This window comes from Durio zibethinus, chromosome 7 (genome assembly GCF_047325235.1).
Source record: "Durio zibethinus cultivar Kanyao isolate XHJ-2024 chromosome 7, ASM4732523v1, whole genome shotgun sequence".
Taxonomy (NCBI): Eukaryota; Viridiplantae; Streptophyta; class Magnoliopsida; order Malvales; family Malvaceae; genus Durio; species Durio zibethinus.
In genome coordinates this window covers 24281676-24287737 of record NC_143168.1, presented here as the reverse complement: position 1 = coordinate 24287737, position 6062 = coordinate 24281676, and the positions used below count along the sequence as shown (strand labels likewise).

The 6062-nt window shown below is 24.1% G+C and overlaps 1 long non-coding RNA gene across 1 annotated transcript; it reads right to left on the bottom strand.

Moving 5' to 3' along the window:
* On the bottom strand, positions 1 to 778 carry LOC149518222 (uncharacterized). The gene is made up of 2 exons (XR_016343829.1): positions 491 to 778; positions 1 to 323 (listed from the first exon to the last, which is right to left on the bottom strand). It is a non-coding gene; the product is annotated as an uncharacterized LOC149518222 (long non-coding RNA).
* Positions 779 to 6062: the final 5284 nt, after the last annotated feature.

Genomic DNA, 6062 nt, shown 5'->3' with positions numbered 1-6062 from the left:
TAAACAAACAAAAGAAACAGAAATAAAACAAAAGTCAAGGGGTTGGTTCGGCGCCGAACTGGCCCGACCAACTACCCGATCAGCCTCCCGACAAGCCACCAATCACGGACGGTAGGTATGATTTTTCAGTTGAAAAATGAGATTCAAATCTCAGAAAATCTGAGATTTGAATCTCAACAAGCTCTATAAATAGAGCTTGCAAACCAAAAACGAAAAAAAAAGAAAAGAAGAAGGCAGCTTCTGTAAAAAAAAAATTCTGCAAAAACACAAAAAAAAAAAAACAACAGTCCCCTGGAACGGGGAACCCAGCGCCAGAAAGCCACCTGAAAAAAAAAAAGAGAGAGATCAGCAGATTCAAAGAAAAAAAAAAAGAAAAAAAGAGAGACCGAAACTTTGAGCCCCGATCTACGTCGATCAGGGCTGTTTCCGGTAAAAAGGACACCGGATCTGGAAAGATCGCGTCGAAGAGAACTTCCAGAAGAATTTTCACCTTTCCCGGTCATCGGAAACCACCGTCCAAGACTGCCGGCGGCGAGCCAGACGGCGGCCGGCACGGTGCTCCGGCAACCGACCGACGACCTCTCCCCCAGAGCTCTCTCTCTCCCTCTCTCCCTTTTTTTTCTGAAACAGAAGCCAAATGAACCAAAAAAAAAAATCTTCAGCTATATATAGTAAAGCAAAATCTCAAAACGACGTCGTTTAGATAAAGACCCAAAACGACGCCGTTTCAGCCAAGGAGGATCCGCGCGTCAACCCGCGACCCGACCCGGGGTCCGCGCACCCGACCCGCGACCCGCTGCCTTTATCATCTCTGATCGGTCTGACTGGACCGAACCGAACCGCCGGACCAAACCAACCAGATCGAACTGAACCGCCGGACCAAACCAACCAGATCGAACTGAACCGCCGGACCGAACCAACCAGACCGAACCGAACCGCCGAACCGAACCAGGAGTTGACCGGACCGTTGACCGGTCCGGTTCAGGTAAAAAAAAAATTTTTTTTTTTGAATTTTTCTTATTTTTTAAGTATTATTTTATTAATATTTATGCATATTAAAATATCTATATTTGTTAGACTAATTAATGAAATTGTGGTTAAATAATTTTTTATATAATTATGTTATTTTTTAGAATAAACTTTAAAAACAATAACATAAAAAATAAATTTAATAATAATACTAAAGTAGTAAAAAAAATGAAAGAAAAAGGAAATTTTTATCCGATGATGAGATTCAAAGGTATTCCGAGTAGTGATGCCTACGAAATCTCTAGGTGAGAAGATTTTTTTAAGTACTACCAGCGTATTGGAGTATTTATAAAAATTTTTCAATACAGTAAAGGTTTTCTTTTTTTAAGAATAATAAATAAAAATTAATGAATATAATAAAAAATATAAGTAATAAAAATAAGAAGAAAAGAAATTTAATCCAATAATGAGATTCTAAAAGTATTCCGAGTAGAGATGCTTTAAGAAATCTCTAGGTGAGAAGATTTTTTGTAAAATATTACCAGCGTATTGGAATATTTATAGAAAATCTTCAATATGATTAAACTCCTTTTTTCTTCAAAATTTTAATTAAAATTAATAAAATTAATAAAATAATTAATAAAATTTTTGAATGAGAATAAAATGTGTGCATAAACACGAAAATATTTTGCATGGCATGCATAACATAATTTCTTACGAAAAGTAAATTTAGACCTCCAAAGATGAGATTCTAAAAGTATTCCGAGTAGAGATGCTTTAAGAAATCTCTAGGTGAGAAAGAGTTCTTTTAATGTTACCAACGTACTGGAACATTTTAAGAATTATTTCAATAAAAAGGTTTTGATTTATTTTTCTCGAGAATAATTTTAATAAATAAAAATAAAAGAAATTATTTTTCGAATACTGAAAATAAGACTGTTTGTATCAAAATCAAAGGATAACACGTTGTTAATTGGTACCGTTTTTTAACGGGCGTTGTGGGGGTGCTAATCCTTCCCCACGCGTAATCGACTCCCGAACCCAGACTGTTTCGCAGACCGTAAAATTATCTTTTTAATAAATTTTAATTAATTTTAATATTTCATTAAAAGGATATGTTTTAATAGGTGGCCAATCGCACCTAGCCAAAAAAGATTGGTGGCGACTCCGTTATTTTTTATTTCGTTTCCAAATTCGTCGGGCGGACACAAAACCGTTACGACAATGACTACTAAGTTATTTATGATATACTATTAATTTTATCAATTAATTACAATATAAGAGATAATTTTCTTTTTATATAATATAACATTATTGTTTTGTTCAAATTTAGAATTTTTCACTAAATTTTTTTAATGAAAAAGTTCATGGTAGGTTTATCCTAATCCTTTTCTCTTTCTAGTAACCAAGGTTCAATCATTAATAACTTTAAGTATAAAAAAAAATGTTATCACTAATTAACATAAAAGTTACTACTCACTTACTACTACCTTATTACTGATTTACTACTAAATTATCATGATTTATCTCTAAGTTATAAATGATTTATTACTAAGTTATAAACGATTTATTACTAAGTTATTGATAATTTACTATTAAGGTATTGATAATTTACTATTAAGGTATTAATAATTTATTATAATGTTATTATTGATTTACTATAAAGTTATTGATGATTTACTTTAAAGTTATTAATAATTAACTAATTTATAACTAAATTATCATTAATTTATAAATAAATTATCAATGAATTACAACTAAATTATCAATGTTTTACTATTACATTATTAGTGATTTACTACTAAGTTATCGATAATTTACTACTAAATTATTAGTGATTTACTACTATGCTGTTATGCATTTGTCACTTTGTTATCATTGATTTATTACTGAGTTCTAGTGATTTGTTATTAAATTATTATTGATTTATCGTTAAGTTATTTATGATTTACTATTAAAATTATAATTTAATTACAATTAAACTAAAATAAATTTACTATTATGCTATCACTAATTTACTATAAAATTTTTATTGATTTATTACTAAATTATCAATGATTAACTATTAAGTTATCTTTTTTATGAAGTTATTATTAATTTACAACTATATTATTATGCATTTACAGTTACGTTATAATTGATTTATTATTAAGTTATTATGCTTTGACTATTATATTATTACTAATTTACTATTAAATTATAATTGATATACTATTAAGTTATATCTCTTATTTATTATACTAAATTATTATTAATTAACTATTAATTTACTAATAATTACTATTAAGTTATGTTGATTTACTTTTAATTTCCAATTATTAATTACTACTTAGTTATAAATTATTTACTATTAAATTATCATTGATTTATTACTAAACTATTTATGATTTATTACTAAATTTGTCAATTAATTACTACTCCCTTTATTTGTCCCAATTAAATTGTCACAATTGATTTGTTTTTGTTAAAATTTTCTAACTTTGACATCTATTATTTTAAATATTTTAATAAATTAAATTTTACAAAATATAAATTTAGAAACCCCTTCCTTTAAAGTTTTTAAAATATTTTTTTTCATATTTTTATCAATAATAAATAAAAATAATAGGTAATTAAAATTGAAAAAAATTAACCAACAAAAATAAAAATGTGACAATTTTATTGAGATGGAAGGAGTATTAAACTGAATTTTATTTACTATTAAGTTATCATTGATTATTACTAAGTTATCAATAATTAACTACTAAGTTATCTCTTATTTTTTATTAAGTTATCCTTAATTTACTAATATATGTTATACATTTACAATTATGTATAAATAATTTATTGTTAAGTTATTTGTTATTTCTTACTATGTTATTATGGATTTATTATTATGTTATCGTACACTATTAAGTTATTATTATTTTATTAAGTTATTCATAATTTACTATACAGTTATCATTAATTTAGTATAAAGTTATTATTGATTTTATCTAAATTATCATTAATTTATAACAAAATTATCAATAATTTGTTACTATATTATTATACATTTACTACTAAGTTATAATTAATTTATCATTAAATCTTCTATAATTAATTTAATTGTGTAAATCATATTAATAGGTGTAATATATTATAAACACTAAATTAGTCATTTGTAGAAAAATTGTTTTAAACCTTCTAGCCATATTGCTTGCGTTCATTGGGGCATGAATAACTTAACCAAAGAAAAACTATTTTAATATGAAAATAAATAAAAAGTAGATAATAATTTAATTTACTAAAAAATATTAAATAAAAATAAATAGAGAGAATTTAATAAATTACCACATTTTATATATATTATAGATATATATTAAACATTTTCTTAATTATAGAATGTTTTATTCAAGGTAGGCTATAAAATCTAAAGTATATATATGTTTGTGAGTATTCTAAATATTTAGCTAAAATTTAAATAAATTTTTTTATAGTAAAGTTTGCTAAATTTCAAGTGGAACACTTTTTACACATTAAGAGAAAAAAAAAAATTGAAGGTCATGTTATCATTTGTCATCCAACACCTTTATTTTTTTAAATCATTTTCATATATATTATGATACATTGACTCATTGAGTAATAAAAAGATTAATTTAATAATTTTACAATCTATATGAAATATTAATTAATTAATTTGTTTAATTTATATATATATAATTTAACATTATCAATTGAATTAATTTATGATCTTAATTATATGATTATATAAATAAACATATTTTATTTCACATCCTCATACTTCGAATTTTTTATTATGTAACTAATGAGTTTAATTGTATGTCTCTCTTTCTTTATGAAATGAAGAACTCATTGGACATGCATGATTGGCATGTAATGTATTATTAATAGGAATATACCAAATTAAAAAATCACTTTTAATATTATTTACAGTTCACATTTTATATGTATATATCATAGATGATACATGTATTTATCTATAATAAATACACTCATAAAGTACAAATAATTATTAAATAGATGCTTTCATGATAAGAGTACAAATTAATAATCATATACTTAAAGAATATAAATAAATAACAGAAAATAAACTATAACATTATTGATTCAAAAAATATAATAATTGGTTACAAAACTAATAAAGCTTTAATCATTCAACAACACGCCCACAATTAATCACATGATTAAAATATTTTTCACTATCAAAATACAAAAATATTCTAGAGCATTTTTAATTGAAAAAATAAATTTATATTATTCAAGGAAAAATTATAAAATATATTTATAGTAGAGTTTTTAAATTTCACAATTGAAATTAGTAGTTTAACACACATACGTTTTAAACTTTAGAGTATATTAAAAAAGGCTAATTGAAAAAATAAGTGAGTGATATTAAAAAAAAAAACCTTAATTGAAAATGTGAGTGAGTGTTGTATTAATTTTTTAACCCATTTATGGAATTAAAAAAAAAAAAAACTCAACTAATATTATATCAAATAATTTCTCTTCTTCAAGATAAATGTTTCTTAACAATATTAACTATGGTTTTATAAAAATATCTTAAGTATAAAATATTTTAAATTAAAAATAAAAAAATAAGGACTGATTGAAATTAAATTGGATGTAATATAGAATCAATCTATAGAAGACAAAATAAAATCTAAGTTTAGTAACAATTCACATATACGGGAGATTATGTTCATAAAGCAAAGATTTATTTAGGCATTGTAATGTTGAAACGTGATTGTATAAAGTGATTAGAAATATTATAGTAAAATAAATCAACCATTGCAATCATTAAACATATAAATGTACATTTAACATAAAAAAATTAAAAAACATGAAACATACAAACTTACCACAATACATGTATTACTCTTTCTCAATAATTTTTTGATAATTTAATTAATAATTTTGTATGAACTTTAATTTTAATTGATCTAAATTAAATAAATAAAAAATATAATTATATTTAAGGACACATGATATGTATTATTAAATAAGATAAAGAGTAAATTAGGTTGTATCTTAAAAATGAAAAATTATATGTTTTACTTAAGATAAAATTAAATGTTTTTGGGGGCATAAATGTTATGATATAATAATTTAGA